Below are 22194 nucleotides of genomic sequence, written 5' to 3'. Positions count from 1 at the left end.
AGTCATTGTTAACGTGGCGGTGGCGGACAGCTTCCCAGAAGTGCTGTCGGAGTTCACTGACTTTACAAACGAAAAGGAGTACAATGACAACCTGACTTTTTACTTAGTCCTGGCTTTGGCTGTAGTTTCCTTTCTCTTTATCACGTGTTTAGTGGTGATCATATCAGTGAAAATCTACAGATGGAGACAGTCTCGTATCCTGTATCATTCCAATCTCCCGGTGATTCCATATTATCCACCACGTTACTCTGACACTTTGGGGACAGGGACTCTCCAGCACGTGTACAATTACGAGGTGTGCAGGACCACTGACTCCAGAAAGAGTGACTGTAAGTTCGGCAACGCTGGTAGTCAGAACGTTCTGATAATGGACCCCAGTTCTACAGGGACCATGCAGCGAATACAGAGCGAAAAAAGCATCCTGGATGAACCAGACTCTCCACTAGAGGTTAGAAGCCACTGTCTTTTCCCTCATGTCTAGCACCATGGACAGCTACTGTGTTGACGTTATGAATTGATAGGCTATTTCTAACTTGCTAACTGGTTTCTTCATTCAGCTGCAATACTATTTAATTACTGAATTCATGCTTCACATCATCCACATATGTTTCAGTGAAAAACATATTTTTAAGAGTTCAATTGTTTGGACCATGTGCAGTTTGCCCCTGAAATGTTTTCGGAAAAAACAACGTCGTCTTAATTTGTAACGCATTAATTATTTGGCCTATACCCTGCGTCACTCAACTTTTTGTTTGATTTAAATGCATTGTAATTGTGCCTTTTGGACTCTAAGGGCCGCTATAGGCCAGAATGTCCCAGTTAAAGGCCATATTGTGCAGTACCTCCCACCATTTCTGTTTTATTCTGTTCCTGTCTATGGACGAGTGCATTGCATTTTACAAGGACACGAAACAGCGTGAAGAAGGATCGCTCTTTGTTTCTTTCGTCCAACATGTGAGCTGTTGTCTGTGTATTGGGTGTGTATCGGGTGATCTTTTGTGGAATATCAAAGACTAACGGGATCTTTACGTTTTCATTGAGAATACGACGACTCTGGGGAAAGAACAATGGGACGCTACGTCGGATGGCTTCTATTTATCTGGATCTTCTCTCTCAGCTCGGTGCTCGGGCAGGTCAGCTACACCATACCTGAAGAGATGGCGAAAGGCTCTGTAGTCGGTAATATAGCACAGGATTTGGGTTTGGATGTAAAGAGACTGAAGTCAGGTAAAGCCCGTATTTTTACCCGTGACAGCATCGAATATGTCGAGCTGAACAGGGAAAGAGGAGTCCTCGTTATCAAAGACAGAATAGACAGAGAGGCCATCTGCGGACAAACGACGCCTTGTGCGCTCCATTTTCAGATTATATTAGAAAACCCCATGGAATTCTACAGTATAAATATCGATATCAAAGACGTTAATGACAACGCCCCATTATTTGAAAAAAGTGACGTGAAATTTAAAATCAGTGAGTCTGCTGTAAGTGGAGCTAAATTCATATTAGACATGGCAAATGATCCTGACGTCGAGACAAATGGCTTAAGAACATATATCCTAAAACCAACAGATAATTTCGCCCTTAAATTACACGGTCAAGCAGGAGACATCAAAAACATCGAAATGGTTTTAGAGAGACCTCTCGATAGAGAAAAACACGAACACCTCTCTTTAGTGTTAACGGCAGTCGATGGCGGAGAGCCGCAGATGTCTGGAACAATGCAGATCCTGATCTCGGTTTTAGACGCCAATGATAACGCTCCCGTTTTCACCCAGTCTGTTTACAAAGCGGCTATCAAAGAAGGCGCCCCGTTAGGCACCATTGTTACTACGGTTACTGCGACTGATGCAGACGACGGAGATAATGGTAAAATAACGTACTCAATTTCAAGGATTTTAGGTAATACTCAAGGAATATTTAATGTAAATGAAGAAAATGGGGATTTGACATTGAGCGGAAATATAGACTACGAAAAAGCTCGAACATTTGAGATAAATATACGCGCTAGTGACGAGGGGGGTCTGGTTGACTCCTGTAAATTAATCGTAGATGTCATCGATGTGAATGACAACACACCTGATATTCACATTATGTCTAAGTCCAATGTAATATCAGAAGACGCTAAACCAAACACCGTCGTAACCATGATCAATATAGAAGATGCAGATTCAGGGGAAAATGGCAAAGTGAAGTGCTCCATAAACGATGACATTCCTTTTGCCTTGAAGTCGACATCTAACAACTTCTTCAGCTTAGTGACGGACAGTGATTTAGACAGAGAGAAAGAGTCCGGTTATAATATCAGTGTGACGTGTTCTGATGAGGGAGTGCCTTCGCTTTCCAGCAGCGTCACAATCGCCCTTCAGATCCTAGACGTCAATGATAACGCGCCTGTCTTTTTAAAAAAATCATATGAAGGACACATCGTAGAAAACAACGTACAAGGTGTCTCTATATTCACACTGAACGCAAGAGACGTAGACTGGAACCAGAACGCTCGTGTCTCTTATATACTAGAGGACTCCTCTTTAAACGGCGTGCCCGTCTCCTCCTATGTGTCTGTTAGTGCTGACAGTGGAGTTATACATGCAGTCCGCTCTTTTGACTACGAGCAGATTAAAGATTTCCAGTTCCGTGTTAAAGCTCAAGATGGAGGCTCTCCTCCCCTCAGTAGTAACGTGAGTGTGAAAATACTGATCCAGGACCAGAACGACAATGCCCCTCAGGTTCTGTATCCAGTCCAGACTGGTGGTTCTCTGGTGGCTGAAATGGTGCCTCGTTCAGCAGATGTGGGCTATCTGGTCACTAAAGTGGTGGCTGTTGATGTGGACTCTGGACAGAATGCCTGGCTCTCCTATAAACTACAGAAAGCCACAGACAGGGCGCTGTTTGAAGTGGGCTTACAGAATGGAGAAATAAGAACTATCCGCCAAGTCACTGATAAAGATGCAGTGAAACAAAGACTGACTGTTATAGTGGAGGACAACGGACAGCCCTCTCGTTCAGCTACAGTCATTGTTAACGTGGCGGTGGCGGACAGCTTCCCTGAAGTGCTCTCGGAGTTCACTGACTTTACACACGACAAGGAGTACAATGACAACCTGACTTTTTACTTGGTCTTGGCTTTGGCTGTAGTTTCCTTTCTCTTCATCACGTGTTTAGTGGTGATCATATCAGTGAAAATCTACAGATGGAGACAGTCTCGTATCCTGTATCATTCCAATCTCCCGGTGATTCCATATTATCCACCACGTTACTCTGACACTCTGGGGGGGACAGGGACTCTCCAGCATGTGTACAATTACGAGGTGTGCAGGACCACTGACTCCAGAAAGAGTGACTGTAAGTTTGGCAACGCTGGTAGTCAGAACGTTCTGATAATGGACCCCAGTTCTACAGGGACCATGCAGCGAATACAGAGTGGAAAGAGCATCCTGGATGAACCAGATTCTCCACTAGAGGTTAGAAATCACTGACAGAATGTTATTTTTGCATTAATCCATCTTTCCCTCATGTTTAGCACCATGGACAGCTACTGTTTTGACTATGAATCAATAGCCTATTTCTAACTTGCTCCCCGTTTTCTTGCTTCAGTTGAAGGCCTTTCAAATCCTGATTCCATGATTCATTTCATCCCAACATATGTTCCTGGTTAAATATTTTTGTAAAGAAAGTTCGTTTCTGTAACATGTGATAAGTGCAGTTTGCTCCAGAAATGTTGCCGGCCGGAGCAACGTTTTGTTAAATCATATTCCATTGATTATTATTACCAGTCCGATCTACTTATTGGATGATTTTAACGAGTTGCAATTTTGCCTTTTGGACTCTGAGGGCCGCTATAGGCCAGACAGTCCCAGTTAAAGACCTTCTTGTGCAGTACCTCCCACCATATCGGTTTTATTATTTTCCCGTCCATGGAGAAGCGCATTGCATTTTACAAGGACACGAAACAGCGTGAAGCAGGATCGCTCTTTGTTTCTTTCGTTCAACATGTAAGCTGTTGTCGACGTGTATTGGCTGATCTTTTTTGGAATATAAATTACGAAAAGGGATCTTTACGTTTTCATTGAGAATACAACGACACTGGGGAAAGAACAATGGGACGCTACGTCGGATGGCTTCTATTTATCTGGATCTTCTGTTTCAGCTCGGTGCTCGGGCAGGTCAGCTACACCGTACCTGAAGAGATGGCGAAAGGCTCTGTAGTCGGTAATATAGCACAGGATTTAGGTTTGGATGTGAAGAGACTGAAGTCAGGTAAAGCCCGTATTTTTACCCGTGACAGCATCGAATATGTCGAGCTGAACAGGGAAAGAGGAGTCCTCGTTATCAAAGACAGAATAGACAGAGAGGCCATCTGCGGACAAACGACGCCTTGTGCGCTCCATTTTCAGATCATATTAGAAAACCCGATGGAATTCTACAGTATAAATATCGAGATCACAGACGTGAATGACAACCCTCCGGTCTTTGATAAAAGTGATGTTAAATTTAAAATCAGCGAGTCTGCTGTAAGCGGAGCAAAATTCATATTAGACAGAGCCATTGATCCTGACGTCGGGACAAATGGCTTAAGAACATATATCCTAAAACCAACAGATAACTTCGCTCTTAAATTACACGATCAAGCGGGAGACATCAAAAACATCGAAATGGTTTTAGAGAAACCTCTCGATAGAGAACAACATGAACACCTTTCTTTAGTGTTAACGGCAGTCGATGGCGGAGAGCCGCAGATGTCTGGAACAATGCAGATCCTGATCTCGGTTTTAGACGTCAATGATAACGCTCCCGTTTTCACCCAGTCTGTTTACAAAGCGTCTATTAAAGAAGGCGCTCCGTTAGGCTCCATTGTTACTACGGTCACTGCGACTGATGCAGACGACGGAGAAAATGGTAAAATAACGTACTCGGTTTCAAGAATGTTAGATCATACTCGAGGAGTATTTGAAATAAATGAGGAAAATGGCGAAGTGAAGTTAAGCAGAAATATTGACTACGAAAAAGCTCGAACATTTGAGATAAATATACGCGCTAGTGACGAGGGGGGTCTGGTTGACTCCTGTAAATTAATTGTAGATGTCATTGATGTGAACGACAACACACCTGATATTCACATTATGTCTAAATCCAATGTAATATCAGAAGACGCTAAACCTAACACAGTCGTGACTATGATCAATATAGAAGATGCAGATTCCGGTGAAAATGGCAAAGTGAAGTGCTCCATAAACGACGACATTCCTTTTGCCTTGAGGTCGACATCTATCAACTTCTTCAGCTTAGTGACGGACAGTGATTTAGACAGAGAGAAAGAGTCCGGTTACAATATCAGTGTGACGTGTTCTGACGAGGGAGTGCCTTCGCTTTCCAGCAGTGTCACAATCGCCCTTCAGATCCTAGACGTCAATGATAACGCGCCTGTCTTTTCAAAAAAATCATACGAAGGATACATCGTAGAAAACAACGTACAAGGTGTCTCTATATTCACATTGAACGCAAGAGACGCAGACTGGAACCAGAACGCTCGTGTCTCATATATACTAGAGGACTCCTCTTTAAACGGTGTGCCCGTCTCCTCCTATGTGTCTGTTAGTGCTGACAGTGGAGTTATACATGCAGTCCGCTCTTTTGACTACGAGCAGATTAAAGATTTTCAGTTCCGTGTTAAAGCGCAAGATGGAGGCTCTCCTCCCCTCAGTAGTAACGTGAGTGTGAAAATACTGATCCAGGACCAGAACGACAACGCCCCTCAGGTTCTGTATCCAGTCCAGACTGGTGGTTCTCTGGTGGCTGAAATGGTTCCTCGTTCAGCAGATGTGGGTTATCTGGTCACTAAAGTGGTGGCTGTTGATGTGGACTCTGGACAGAATGCCTGGCTCTCCTATAAACTACAGAAAGCCACAGACAGGGCACTGTTTGAAGTGGGCTTACAGAATGGAGAAATCAGAACTATCCGCCAAGTCACTGATAAAGATGCAGTGAAACAAAGACTGACTGTTATAGTGGAGGACAACGGACAGCCCTCTCGTTCAGCTACAGTCATTGTTAACGTGGCGGTGGCGGACAGCTTCCCTGAAGTACTCTCGGAGTTCACTGATTTTACAAACGACAAGGAGTACAATGACAACCTGACTTTTTACTTAGTCCTGGCTTTGGCTGTAGTTTCTTTTCTCTTTATCACGTGTTTAGTGGTGATCATATCAGTGAAAATCTACAGATGGAGACAGTCTCGTGTCCTGTATCATTCCAATCTCCCGGTGATTCCATATTATCCACCACGTTACTCAGACACTTTGGGGGGGACAGGGACTCTCCAGCATGTGTACAATTACGAGGTGTGCAGGACCACTGACTCCAGAAAGAGTGACTGTAAGTTTGGCAACGCTGGTAGTCAGAACGTTCTGATAATGGACCCCAGTTCTACAGGGACCATGCAGCGAATGCAGAGCGAAAAGAGCATCCTGGATGAACCAGACTCTCCACTAGAGGTTAGGAACCACTAACAGAATGTTCGGTTTTGTTTTAATCTGTTTTTTCCCTCATGTCTAGCACCATGGACAGCTACTGTGTTGACGTTAAAAATTGATAGGCTATTTCTAACTTGCTAACTGGTTTCTTCATTCAGCTGCAATACTATTAAATTACTGCATCCATGCTTCACATTCCCCCAACAAGTTTCAGTAAAAAAACATATTTTCAACGGTTCAATTGTTTGGACCATGTGATAAGTGCAGTTTGGTCTTGAAATGTTTTCGTCAAAAACAACGTCGTCTTAATTCATAACGCATTGATTATTTGGCCTATAACCTGCGTCACTCAACTTTTTATTTGATTTAAATGAATTGTAATTGTGCCTTTTGGACTCTGAGGGCCGCTATAGGCCAGAATGTCCCAGTTAAAGGCCATCTTGTGCAGTACCTCCCACCATATCGGTTTTATTCTGTTCCCGTCTATGGACGAGCGCATTGCATTTTACAAGGATACGAAACACCGTGATGCAGGATCGCTCTTTGTTTCTTTCGTTCAACATGTAAGCTGTTGTCGACGTGTTTTGGCTGATCTTTTATGGAATATCAGAGACAAAAAGGGATTTTTACGTTTTCATTGAGAATACAACGACTCTGGGGAAAGAACAATGGGACGCTACGTCGGATGGCTTCTATTTATCTGGATCTTATGTCTCAGCTCGGTGCTCGGGCAGGTCAGCTACACCATACCTGAAGAGATGGCGAAAGGCTCTGTAGTCGGTAATATAGCACAGGATTTAGGTTTGGATGTGAAGAGACTGAAGTCTGGTAAAGCCCGTATTTTTACCCGTGACAGCATCGAATATGTCGAGCTGAACAGGGAAAGAGGAGTCCTCGTTATCAAAGACAGAATAGACAGAGAGGCCATCTGCGGACAAACGACGCCTTGTGCGCTCCATTTTCAGATCATATTAGAAAACCCGATGGAATTCTACAGTATAAATATTGAGATCACAGACGTTAACGATAACCCTCCTGTCTTTGATAAAAGCGATGTGAAACTTAAAATCAGTGAGTCTGCTGTAAGTGGAGCTAAATTCATATTAGACATGGCAAATGATCCTGACGTCGGAACAAATGGCTTAAGAACATATATCCTAAAACCGACGGATAACTTCGCCCTTAAATTAAACAGTCAAGGAGGCAATATAAAATCCATCGAAATGGTTTTAGAGAAACCTCTCGATAGAGAACAACATGAACACCTCTCGTTAGTGTTAACGGCAGTCGATGGCGGAGAGCCGCAGATGTCTGGAACAATGCAGATCCTGATCTCGGTTTTAGACGCCAATGATAACGCTCCCGTTTTCACCCAGTCTGTTTACAAAGCGTCTATTAAAGAAGGCGCTCCGTTAGGCTCCATTGTTACTACGGTCACTGCGACTGATGCAGACGACGGAGAAAATGGTAAAATAACGTACGCAATTTCAAGGATTTTAGGTAATACTCAAGGTATATTTGATGTTAATAAAGGAAATGGGGCTGTGACATTGAGCGGCAATATTGACTACGAAAAAGCTCGAACATTTGAGATGAATATACGCGCTAGTGATGAGGGAGGTCTGGTCGACTCTTGTAAATTAATTGTAGATGTCATTGATGTGAATGACAACGCACCTGATATTCACATTATGTCTAAATCCAATGTGATATTAGAAGATGCTAAACCCAACACAGTCGTAACCATGATCAATATAGAAGATGCAGATTCAGGTGAAAATGGCAAAGTGAAATGCTCCATAAACGATGACATTCCTTTTGCCTTGAGGTCGGCATCTAACAACTTCTTCAGCTTAGTGACGGACAGTGATTTAGACAGAGAGAAAGAGTCCGGTTACAATATCAGTGTGACGTGTTCTGATGAGGGAGTGCCTTCGCTTTCTAGCAGCGTCACAATCGCCCTTCAGATCCTAGACGTCAATGATAACGCTCCTGTCTTTCTAAAAAAATCATACGAAGGATACATCGTAGAAAACAACGTACAAGGTGTTTCTATCTTCACATTGAATGCAAAAGACGCAGACTGGAACCAGAACGCTCGTGTCTCTTATATACTAGAGGACTCCTCTTTAAACGGCGTGCCCGTTTCCTCTTATGTGTCTGTTAGTGCTGACAGTGGAGTTATACATGCAGTCCGCTCTTTTGACTACGAGCAGATTAAAGATTTTCAGTTCCGTGTTAAAGCTCAAGATGGAGGCTCTCCTCCCCTCAGTAGTAACGTGAGTGTGAAAATACTGATCCAGGACCAGAACGACAACGCCCCTCAGGTTCTGTATCCAGTACAGACTGGTGGTTCTCTGGTGGCTGAAATGGTGCCTCGTTCAGTAGATGTGGGCTATCTGGTCACTAAAGTGGTGGCTGTTGATGTGGACTCTGGACAGAATGCCTGGCTCTCCTATAAACTACAGAAAGCCACAGACAGGGCGCTGTTTGAAGTGGGCTTACAGAATGGAGAAATAAGAACTATCCGCCAAGTCACTGATAAAGATGCTGTGAAACAAAGACTGACTGTTATAGTGGAGGACAACGGACAGCCCTCTCGTTCAGCTACAGTCATTGTTAACGTGGCGGTGGCGGACAGCTTCCCTGAAGTGCTCTCGGAGTTCACTGACTTTACACACGACAAGGAGTACAATGACAACCTGACTTTTTACTTGGTCTTGGCTTTGGCTGTAGTTTCCTTTCTCTTCATCACGTGTTTAGTGGTGATCATATCAGTGAAAATCTACAGATGGAGACAGTCTCGTATCCTGTATCATTCCAATCTCCCGGTGATTCCATATTATCCACCACGTTACTCTGACACTTTGGGGGGGACAGGGACTCTGCAGCATGTGTACAATTACGAGGTGTGCAGGACCACTGACTCCAGAAAGAGTGACTGTAAGTTTGGCAACGCTGGTAGTCAGAACGTTCTGATAATGGACCCCAGTTCTACAGGGACCATGCAGCGAATGCAGAGCGAAAAGAGCATCCTGGATGAACCAGACTCTCCACTAGAGGTTAGGAACCACTAACAGAATGTTCTGTTTTGTTTTAATCTGTTTTTTCCCTCATGTCTAGCACCATGGACAGCTACTGTGTTGACGTTATGAATTGATAGGCTATTTCTAACTTGCTAACTGGTTTCTTCATTCAGCTGCAATACTATTTAATTACTGAATTCATGCTTCACATTCCCCCAACATATGTTTCAGTAAAAAAACATATTTTCAACGGTTCAATTGTTTGGACCATGTGATAAGTGCAGTTTGGTCTTGAAATGTTTTCGTCAAAAACAACGTCGTCTTAATTCATAACGCATTGATTATTTGGCCTATAACCTGCGTAACTCAACTTTTTATTTGATTTAAATGTATTGTAATTGTGCCTTTTGGACTCTGAGGGCCGCTATAGGCCAGAATGTCCCAGTTAAAGGCCGTCTTGTGCAGTACCTCCCACCATATCGGTTGTATTCTGTTCCTGTCTATGGACGAGCGCATTGCATTTTACAAGGACACGAAACAGCGTGAAGCAGGATCGCTCTTTGTTTCTTTCGTTCAACATGTAAGCTGTTGTGGACGCGTATTGGCTGATCTTTTGTGGAATATCAAAGACGAAACGGGATCTTTACGTTTTAACTGAGAATACAACTACTCTGGGGAAAGAACAATGGGACGCTACGTCGGATGGCTTCTATTTATCTGGATCTTCTGTCTCAGCTCGGTGCTCGGGCAGGTCAGCTACACCATACCTGAAGAGATGGCGAAAGGCTCTGTAGTCGGTAATATAGCACAGGATTTAGGTTTGGATGTGAAGAGACTGAAGTCCGGTAAAGCCCGTATTTTTACCCGTGACAGCATCGAATATGTCGAGCTGAACAGGGAAAGAGGAGTCCTCGTTATCAAAGACAGAATAGACAGAGAGGCCATCTGCGGACAAACGACGCCTTGTGCGCTCCATTTTCAGATCATATTAGAAAACCCGATGGAATTCTACAGTATAAGTATTGAGATCACAGACGTTAATGACAACGCCCCAGTATTTCAAAAAAGCGATGTGAAATTTAAAATCAGCGAGTCTGCTGTAAGTGGAGCTAAATTCATATTGGACAGAGCCATTGATCCTGACGTCGGGACAAATGGCTTACGAACATATATCCTAAAACCAACAGATAACTTCGCCCTGAAATTACACAGTCAAGCAGGGGATATTACTATTATCGAAATGGTTTTAGAGAAACCCCTCGATAGAGAACGACATGAACACCTCTCTTTAGTGTTAACGGCAGTCGATGGCGGAGAGCCGCAGATGTCTGGAACAATGCAGATCCTGATCTCGGTTTTAGACGTCAATGATAACGCTCCCGTTTTCACCCAGTCTGTTTATGAAGCGTCTATTAAAGAAGGCGCTCCGTTAGGCACCATTGTTACTACGGTTACTGCGACTGATGCAGACGACGGAGAAAATGGTAAAATAACGTACTCAGTCTCTAGTATGTTAGATCACACTCTTGGAATATTTGAAGTAAATGAAGAACATGGGGCTGTGACATTGAGCGGCAAAATTGACTACGAAAAAGCTCGAACATTTCAGATAAATATACGCGCTAGTGATGAGGGAGGTCTAGTCGACTCCTGTACATTAATTGTAGATGTCGTTGATGTGAACGACAACACACCTGATATACACATAATGTCTAAATCCAATGTTATATCAGAAGACGCTAAACCTAACACAGTCGTAACCATGATCAATATAGAAGATGCAGATTCCGGTGAAAATGGCAAAGTGAAATGCTCCATAAACGATGACATTCCTTTTGCCTTGAGGTCGGCATCTAACAACTTCTTCAGCTTAGTGACGGACAGTGATTTAGACAGAGAGAAAGAGTCCGGTTATAATATCAGTGTGACGTGTTCTGATGAGGGAGTGCCTTCGCTTTCCAGCAGCGTCACAATCGCCCTTCAGATCCTAGACGTCAATGATAACGCTCCTGTCTTTCTAAAAAAATCATACGAAGGATACATCGTAGAAAACAACGTACAAGGTGTCTCTATATTCACACTGAACGCAAGAGACGCAGACTGGAACCAGAACGCTCGTGTCTCTTATATACTAGAGGACTCCTCTTTAAACGGCGTGCCCGTCTCCTCCTATGTGTCTGTTAGTGCTGACAGTGGAGTTATACATGCAGTCCGCTCTTTTGACTACGAGCAGATTAAAGATTTCCAGTTTCGTGTTAAAGCTCAAGATGGAGGCTCTCCTCCCCTCAGTAGTAACGTGAGTGTGAAAATACTGATCCAGGACCAGAACGACAACGCCCCTCAGGTTCTGTATCCAGTCCAGACTGGTGGTTCTCTGGTGGCAGAAATGGTGCCTCGTTCAGCAGATGTGGGCTATCTGGTCACTAAAGTGGTGGCTGTTGATGTGGACTCTGGACAGAATGCCTGGCTCTCCTATAAACTACAGAAAGCCACAGACAGGGCGCTGTTTGAAGTGGGCTTACAGAATGGAGAAATAAGAACTATCCGCCAAGTCACTGATAAAGATGCAGTGAAACAAAGACTGACTGTTATAGTGGAGGACAACGGACAGCCCTCTCGTTCAGCTACAGTCATTGTTAACGTGGCGGTGGCGGACAGCTTCCCTGAAGTGCTCTCGGAGTTCACTGACTTTACACACGACAAGGAGTACAATGACAACCTGACTTTTTACTTAGTCTTGGCTTTGGCTGTAGTCTCCTTTCTCTTCATCACGTGTTTAGTGGTGATCATATCAGTGAAAATCTACAGATGGAGACAGTCTCGTATCCTGTATCATTCCAATCTCCCGGTGATTCCATATTATCCACCACGTTACTCTGACACTTTGGGGGGGACAGGGACTCTGCAGCACGTGTACAATTACGAGGTGTGCAGGACCACTGACTCCAGAAAGAGTGACTGTAAGTTCGGCAACGCTGGTAGTCAGAACGTTCTGATAATGGACCCCAGTTCTACAGGGACCATGCAGCGAATACAGAGTGAAAAGAGCATCCTGGACGAACCAGACTCACCACTAGAGGTTAGAAATCACTGATATAATTTTCTATTTTCTATTAATCCTATCTTCACCCTCCTACGTCCTAATCCACGGATGAGGTGCCCTTGAGCAAGGCACCCGAAACCCCCGCCTGCTCCCCGGGCGCTGCACTGCGGCTGCCCACTGCTCCGGGTGAGCCGGTGAGCCCGCTGAGTTCACCGGCTCCCGGATGGGTCAAAGGCAGAGGAAGAATTTCCCCCAAAAAGGGACAATTAAGGATAGCTTAACTTATTTTCCCTCATGTCTAGCACCATGGACAGCTACTGTTTTCACTTCATGAATCAATAGGCTATTTCTAACTTGCTAACAGTTTTCTTCATTCAGCTGTAGTACTTTTCAATTAATGAATTAATGCTGCACATCATCCCAAGATATGTTTCAGGTATGAACATATCTTTAAGAATTCAAGTTTTTGGACCATGTGATCGGTGGAGTTCTCTCCAGAAGTGATTTTACCAAAACAACGCTGTCTTTATTGATAACACATTAATTATAAGGACTATGACCTGCGTTACTCCACTTTTTGTTTCATTTAAATGCATTGTAATTGTGTCTGTTGGACTCTGAGGGCCGCTATAGGCCAGAATGTCCCAGTTAAAGGCAGTCTTGTGCAGTACCTCCCACCATATCGGTTTTATTCTTTTCACGTCTATGGACGAGCGCATTGCATTTTACAAGGACACGAAACCGCGTGAAGCAGGATCGCTCTTTGTTTCTTTCGTTCAACATGTAAGCTGTTGTGGACGTGTTTTGGCTGATCTTTTGTGGAATATAAAAGACGAAACGGGATCTTTACGTTTTCATTGAGAATACAACGACATAACAATGGGACGCTACGTCGGATGGCTTCTATTTATCTGGATCTTCTGTCTCAGCTCAGTGCTCGGGCAGGTCAGCTACACCATACCTGAAGAGATGGCGAAAGGCTCTGTAGTCGGTAATATAGCACAGGATTTAGGTTTGGATGTGAAGAGACTGAAGTCAGGTAAAGCCCGTATTTTTACCCGTGACAGCATCGAATATGTCGAGCTGAACAGGGAAAGAGGAGTCCTCGTTATCAAAGACAGAATAGACAGAGAGGCCATCTGCGGACAAACGACGCCTTGTGCGCTCCATTTTCAGATCATATTAGAAAACCCGATGGAATTCTACAGTATAAATATCGAGATCACAGACGTTAATGACAACCCCCCAGTTTTTGAAAAAAGCGATAAGAAATTTAAAATCAGCGAGTCTGCTTTAACTGGGGCTAAATTCATATTAGACATGGCAAATGATCCTGACGTCGGTACAAATGGCTTAAGAACATATATCCTAAAGCCAACAGATAACTTCGCTCTTAAATTACACGGTCAAGCAGGGGATATCAGAAATATAGAAATGGTTTTAGATAAACCTCTCGATAGAGAACAACAAGAACACCTCTCGTTAGTGTTAACGGCAGTCGATGGCGGAGAGCCGCAGATGTCTGGAACAATGCAGATCCTGATCTCGGTTTTAGACGCCAATGATAACGCTCCCGTTTTCACCCAGTCTGTTTACAAAGCGTCTATTAAAGAAGGCGCTCCGTTAGGCTCCATTGTTACTACGGTCACTGCGACTGATGCAGACGACGGAGAAAATTGTAAAATAACGTACTCAATTTCAAGTATTTTAGGTAATGCTCAAGGAATATTTGAGGTAAATAAAGAAAATGGTGACGTGACATTGAGCGGCAATATTGACTACGAAAAAGCTCGATCATTTGAGATAAATATACGCGCAAGTAATAATGATGAGGGAGGGCTGAGCGACTCCTGTAAATTAATTGTAGATGTCATTGATGTGAACGACAACACACCTGATATTCACATTATGTCTAAATCCAATGTAATATCGGAAGACGCTAAACCTAACACAGTCGTAACCATGGTCAATATAGAAGATGCAGATTCAGGTGAAAATGGGAAAGTGAAATGCTCCATAAACGATGACATTCCTTTTGCCTTGAGGTCGACATCTAACAACTTCTTCAGCTTAGTGACGGACAGTGATTTAGACAGAGAGAAAGAGTCCGGTTATAATATCAGTGTGACGTGTTCTGATGAGGGAGTGCCTTCGCTTTCCAGCAGCGTCACAATCGCCCTTCAGATCCTAGACGTAAACGATAACGCGCCTGTCTTTCTAAAAAAATCATACGAAGGATACATCGTAGAAAACAACGTACAAGGTGTCTCTATATTCACACTGAACGCCAGAGACGCAGACTGGAACCAGAACGCTCGTGTCTCTTATATACTAGAGGACTCCTCTTTAAACGGCGTGCCCGTCTCCTCCTATGTGTCTGTTAGTGCTGACAGTGGAGTTATACATGCAGTCCGCTCTTTTGACTACGAGCAGATTAAAGATTTTCAGTTCCGTGTTAAAGCTCAAGATGGAGGCTCTCCTCCCCTCAGTAGTAACGTGAGTGTGAAAATACTGATCCAGGACCAGAACGACAACGCCCCTCAGGTTCTGTATCCAGTCCAGACTGGTGGTTCTCTGGTGGCTGAAATGGTGCCTCGTTCAGCAGATGTGGGCTATCTGGTCACTAAAGTGGTGGCTGTTGATGTGGACTCTGGACAGAATGCCTGGCTCTCCTATAAACTACAGAAAGCCTCAGACAGGGCACTGTTTGAAGTGGGCTTACAGAATGGAGAAATAAGAACTATCCGCCAAGTCACTGATAAAGATGCTGTGAAACAAAGACTGACTGTTATAGTGGAGGACAACGGACAGCCCTCTCGTTCAGCTACAGTCATTGTTAACATGGCGGTGGCGGACAGCTTCCCTGAAGTGCTCTCGGAGTTCACTGACTTTACACACGACAAGGAGTACAATGACAACCTGACTTTTTACTTAGTCCTGGCTCTGGCTGTAGTTTCCTTTCTCTTCATCACGTGTTTAGTGGTGATCATATCAGTGAAAATCTACAGATGGAGACAGTCTCGTATCCTGTATCATTCTAATCTCCCGGTGATTCCATATTATCCACCACGTTACTCAGACACTTTGGGGGGGACAGGGACTCTCCAGCACGTGTACAATTACGAGGTGTGCAGGACCACTGACTCCAGAAAGAGTGACTGTAAGTTTGGCAACGCTGGTAGTCAGAACGTTCTGATAATGGACCCCAGTTCTACAGGGACCATGCAGCGAATACAGAGTGAAAAGAGCATCCTGGACGAACCAGACTCTCCACTAGAGGTTAGAAATCACTGAGAGAATGTTATTTTTGCATTAATCCGTCTTTTCCCTCATGTCTAGCACCATGGACAGCTACTGTTTTGACTTTATGAATCCATAGGCTATTTCTAACTTGCAAACTGTTATCTTCATCAGCTGTAGTACTTATCAAATATTGAATTCATGCTTCACATCATCCCAACATATATTTAAGATTTCCTTAATAATTGAAGTCTTTGTAACATGTGATTAGTGCAGTTTCGTCTACAATTGTCGCTGCCAAAACAACGTTGCCATTATTTATATTACATTCTTTTTCAACCTAATACCAGTCCTATACATTTTCTTTTCAAGAGTGAAAAGAATTGTAATTTTGCCTTTTGGACTCTGAGGGCCGCTATAGGCCAGAATGTCCCAGTTAAAGGCCATCTTGTGCAGTACCTCCCACCATATCGGTTTTATTATTTTCCCGTCTATGGACGAGCGCATTACATTTGACAAGGAAACGAAACAGCGTGAAGCAGGATCGCTATTTGTTTCTTTCGTTCAACATATGAGCTGTTGTCGACGCGTATTGGCTGATCTTTTGTGGAATATCAAAGACAAAAAAGGATCTCTACGTTTTCCTTGAGAATACAACGACCCTGGGGAAAGAACAATGGGACGCTACGTCGGATGGCTTCTATTTATCTGGATCTTCTGTCTGAGCTCGGTGCTCGGGCAGGTCAGCTACACCATACCTGAAGAGATGGCGAAAGGCTCTGTAGTCGGTAATATAGCACAGGATTTAGGTTTGGATGTGAAGAGACTGAAGTCAGGTAAAGCCCGTATTTTTACCCGTGACACCATCGAATATGTCGAGCTGAACAGAGAAAGAGGAGTCCTCGTTATAAAAGACAGAATAGACAGAGAGGCCATCTGCGGACAAACGACGCCTTGTGCGCTCCATTTTCAGATTATATTAGAAAACCCGATGGAATTCTACAGTATAAATATTGAGATCACAGACGTGAATGATAACGCCCCAGTATTTCAAAAAAGCGATGTTAAATTTAAAATCAGCGAGTCTGCTGTAAGTGGAGCTAAATTCATATTAGACAGAGCCATTGATACTGACGTCGGGACAAATGGCTTAAGAACATATATCCTAAAACCAACAGATAACTTCGCTCTGAAATTAAACAGTCAAGGAGGCAATATAAAATTCATCGAAATGGTTTTAGAGAAACCTCTCGATAGAGAACAACATGAACACCTCTCTTTAGTGTTAACGGCAGTCGATGGCGGAGAGCCGCAGATGTCTGGAACAATGCAGATCCTGATCTCGGTTTTAGACGTCAATGATAACGCTCCCGTTTTCACCCAGTCTGTTTACAAAGCGTCTATTAAAGAAGGCGCTCCGTTAGGCACTATTGTTACTACGGTTACTGCGACTGATGCAGACGATGGAGAAAATGGTAAAATAACATACTCAGTTTCAAGTATGTTAGATCACACTCTTGGAATATTTGAAGTAAATAAAGATAATGGAGCTGTGACTTTGAGTGGCAACATAGACTACGAAAAAGCTCGAACATTTGAGATGAATATACGCGCTAGTGATGAGGGAGGTCTGGTCGACTCTTGTACATTAATTGTAGATGTCATTGATGTGAACGACAACACACCTGATATTCACATTATGTCTAAATCCAATGTAATATCGGAAGACGCTAAACCTAACACAGTCGTAACCATGATCAATATAGAAGATGCAGATTCAGGTGAAAATGGGAAAGTGAAGTGCTCCATGAACGATGACATTCCTTTTGCCTTAAGGTCGACATCTAACAACTTCTTCAGCTTAGTGACGGACAGTGATTTAGACAGAGAGAAAGAGTCCGGTTATAATATCAGTGTGACGTGTTCTGATGAGGGAGTGCCTTCGCTTTCCAGCAGCGTCACAATCGCCCTTCAGATCCTAGACGTCAATGATAACGCGCCTGTCTTTCTAAAAAAATCATACGAAGGATACATCGTAGAAAACAACGTACAAGGTGTCTCTATATTCACACTGAACGCAAGAGACGCAGACTGGAACCAGAACGCTCGTGTCTCTTATATACTAGAGGACTCCTCTTTAAACGGCGTGCCCGTCTCCTCTTATGTGTCTGTTAGTGCTGACAGTGGAGTTATACATGCAGTCCGCTCTTTTGACTACGAGCAGATTAAAGATTTTCAGTTCCGTGTTAAAGCTCAAGATGGAGGCTCTCCTCCCCTCAGTAGTAACGTGAGTGTGAAAATACTGATCCAGGACCAGAACGACAACGCCCCTCAGGTTCTGTATCCAGTCCAGACTGGTGGTTCTCTGGTGGCTGAAATGGTGCCTCGTTCAGCAGATGTGGGCTATCTGGTCACTAAAGTGGTGGCTGTTGATGTGGACTCTGGACAGAATGCCTGGCTCTCCTATAAACTACAGAAAGCCACAGACAGGGCGCTGTTTGAAGTGGGCTTACAGAATGGAGAAATAAGAACTATCCGCCAAGTCACTGATAAAGATGCTGTGAAACAAAGACTGACTGTTATAGTGGAGGACAACGGACAGCCCTCTCGTTCAGCTACAGTCATTGTTAACGTGGCGGTGGCGGACAGCTTCCCTGAAGTGCTCTCGGAGTTCACTGACTTTACACACGACAAGGAGTATAATGACAACCTGACTTTTTACTTAGTCCTGGCTTTAGCTGTAGTTTCTTTTCTCTTCATCACGTGTTTAGTGGTGATCATATCAGTGAAAATCTACAGATGGAGACAGTCTCGTATCCTGTATCATTCCAATCTCCCGGTGATTCCATATTATCCACCACGTTACTCTGACACTTTGGGGGGGACAGGGACTCTCCAGCACGTGTACAATTACGAGGTGTGCAGGACCACTGACTCCAGAAAGAGTGACTGTAAGTTCGGCAACGCTGGTAGTCAGAACGTTCTGATAATGGACCCCAGTTCTACAGGGACCATGCAGCGAATACAGAGTGAAAAGAGCATCCTGGATGAACCAGACTCTCCACTAGAGGTTAGAAATTACTGACTGAATGTTCAATTGTGTATTCGTCCATCAGTTCATTAATGTCCAGCACCATGGACAGCTACTGTGTTGACGTTGTGAATCGATAGGCTTTTTCTAACTTGCTTACCGTTTTCTTCCTTCAGCTGTAGGCCTTTCATGCTCTGATTCTATGATTTACTTCATCCCCATATATGTTCCAGTTTTAATCATTTTTTAAAGAGTTGAAATCTTTGTAACATGTGATAAGTCCAGTTTGCTCCAGAAATGTTTTTGGCCAAAGCAACGTTGTCTTAATAAATATCACATTAATTATTAGGCTTATTACCTGTCCAATCTACTTATTCTTTCATTTAAACGAATTGCAATTTTGCCTTTTGGACTCTGAGGGCCGCTATAGGCCAGAATGTCCCAGTTAAAAGCCATCTTGTGCAGTACCTCCCACCATGTCGGTTGTATTATTTTCCCGTCTGCGAACGTGCGCATTTATTTTACAAGGACAGGAAGCAGCGTGAAGCAGGATCGCTTTTTTGTTTCTTTCGTCCGACATGTAAGCTGCTGTCGATGTGTTTTGGCTGATGTTTTGTGGAATATCAAAGACGAAACGGGATCTTTACGTTTTCATTGAGAATACAACAACACTGGGGAAAGAACAATGGGACGCTACGTCGGATGGCTTTTATTTATCTGGACCTTCTGTCTGAGCTCGGTGCTCGGGCAGGTCAGCTACACCATACCTGAAGAGATGGCGAAAGGGTCTGTAGTCGGTAATATAGCACAGGATTTAGGTTTGGATGTTAAGAGACTGAAGTCAGGTAAAGCCCGTATTTTTACCCGTGACAGCATCGAATATATCGAACTGAACAGGGAAAGAGGAGTCCTCGTTATCAAAGACAGAATAGACAGAGAGGCCATCTGCGGACAAACGACGCCTTGTGCGCTCCATTTTCAGATCATACTGGAAAACCCGATGGAATTCTACAGTATAAATATCGAGATTACAGACGTGAATGACAACGCCCCAGTATTTGAAAAACCCGACGTGAAACTTAAAATCAGCGAGTCTGCTGTAAGCGGAGCTAAATTCATATTAGATATGGCAAATGATCCTGACGTCGGGACAAATGGCTTAAAAACATATATACTAAAACCGACGGATAACTTCGCCCTTAAATTACACAATCAAGGAGGGGATATAAAATTCATCGAAATGGTTTTAGAGAAACCTCTCGATAGAGAACAACATGAACACCTCTCTTTAGTGTTAACGGCAGTCGATGGCGGAGAGCCGCAGATGTCTGGAACAATGCAGATCCTGATCTCGGTTTTAGACGCCAATGATAACGCTCCCGTTTTCACCCAGTCTGTTTACAAAGCGTCTATTAAAGAAGGCGCTCCGTTAGGCACCATTGTTACTACGGTTACTGCGACTGATGCAGACGACGGAGAAAATGGTAAAATAACGTACTCAGTTTCAAGCAAGTTAGGGAATACATTAGGAATGTTTAAAGTGAATGAAGAAAATGGGGCTGTGACATTGAGAGGCAATATTGACTACGAAAAAGCGCGGACATTTGAGATAAATATTCGCGCAAGTAATAATGATGAGGGGGGGCTGGTCGATTCCTGTAAATTAATTGTAGATGTCATTGATGTGAATGACAACACACCTGATATTCATATTATGTCTAAATCCAATGTAATATCAGAAGACGCTAAACCTAACACAGTCGTAACCATGATCAATATAGAAGATGCCGATTCAGGTGAAAATGGCAAAGTGAAATGCTCCATAAACGAAGACATTCCTTTTGCCTTAAGATCGACATCTAACAACTTTTTCAGCTTAGTGACGGACAGTGATTTAGACAGAGAGAAAGAGTCCGGTTATAATATCAGTGTGACGTGTTCTGATGAGGGAGTGCCTTCGCTTTCCAGCAGCGTCACAATCGCCCTTCAGATCCTAGACGTCAATGATAACGCGCCTGTCTTTCTAAAAAAATCATACGAAGGATACATCGTAGAAAACAACGTACAAGGTGTCTCTATATTCACACTGAACGCAAGAGACGCAGACGGGAACCAGAACGCTCGTGTCTCTTATATACTAGAGGACTCCTCTTTAAACGGCGTGCCCGTCTCCTCTTATGTGTCTGTTAGTGCTGACAGTGGAGTTATACATGCAGTCCGCTCTTTTGACTATGAGCAGATTAAAGATTTCCAGTTCCGTGTTAAAGCTCAAGATGGAGGCTCTCCTCCCCTCAGTAGTAACGTGAGTGTGAAAATACAGATCCAGGACCAGAACGACAACGCCCCTCAGGTTCTGTATCCAGTCCAGACTGGTGGTTCTCTGGTGGCTGAAATGGTGCCTCGTTCAGCAGATGTGGGCTATCTGGTCACTAAAGTGGTGGCTGTTGATGTGGACTCTGGACAGAATGCCTGGCTCTCCTATAAACTACAGAAAGCCACAGACAGGGCGCTGTTTGAAGTGGGCTTACAGAATGGAGAAATAAGAACTATCCGCCAAGTCACTGATAAAGATGCTGTGAAACAAAGACTGACTGTTATAGTGGAGGACAACGGACAGCCCTCTCGTTCAGCTACAGTCATTGTTAACGTGGCGGTGGCGGACAGCTTCCCTGAAGTGCTCTCGGAATTCACTGACTTTACACACGACAAGGAGTACAATGACAACCTGACTTTTTACTTAGTCCTGGCTTTGGCTGTAGTTTCCTTTCTCTTCATCACGTGTTTAGTGGTGATCATATCAGTGAAAATCTACAGATGGAGACAGTCTCGTATCCTGTATCATTCCAATCTCCCGGTGATTCCATATTATCCACCACGTTACTCTGACACTTTGGGGGGGACAGGGACTCTCCAGCATGTGTACAATTACGAGGTGTGCAGGACCACTGACTCCAGAAAGAGTGACTGTAAGTTTGGCAACGCTGGTAGTCAGAACGTTCTGATAATGGACCCCAGTTCTACAGGGACCATGCAGCGAATACAGAGTGAAAAGAGCATCCTGGATGAACCAGACTCTCCACTAGAGGTTAGAAATCACTGAGAGAATGTTCTTTTTGTATTAATCTGTGGTTTCTCTCATGTTTGGCACCATGGACAGCTACTCTTTTGACGTTCTGCATCGATAGGCTATTTCAAACTTTCTCACCGTTTTCTTCCTTCCACCATGATTCATTTAATCTGTTCCAGGTTAAATCATTTTTTTAAGAATTGTGTTTTTTGTAACGTGTGCTAAGTGCAGTTTGCTCCAGAAATGTTTCCGGCGAAAGCAACGTTGTCTTAAATCATTTCACATTGGTTATTAGGTTTATTACATGTCCAATCTAT

The 22194-nt window shown here is 43.7% G+C and overlaps 1 protein-coding gene across 3 annotated transcripts in view; it reads left to right on the top strand.

The window, feature by feature from the left end:
* Positions 1-22194, top strand: part of LOC311345371 (protocadherin gamma-A11-like) — a 196440-nt gene that overhangs the window by 118554 nt on the left and 55692 nt on the right. The window lies entirely within an intron of this gene.

The sequence above is a fragment of the Micromesistius poutassou genome, assembly GCF_964030765.1.
Source record: "Micromesistius poutassou genome assembly, chromosome: 6".
Taxonomy (NCBI): Eukaryota; Metazoa; Chordata; class Actinopteri; order Gadiformes; family Gadidae; genus Micromesistius; species Micromesistius poutassou.
This window is presented reverse-complemented; position numbering and strand designations above follow the sequence as displayed.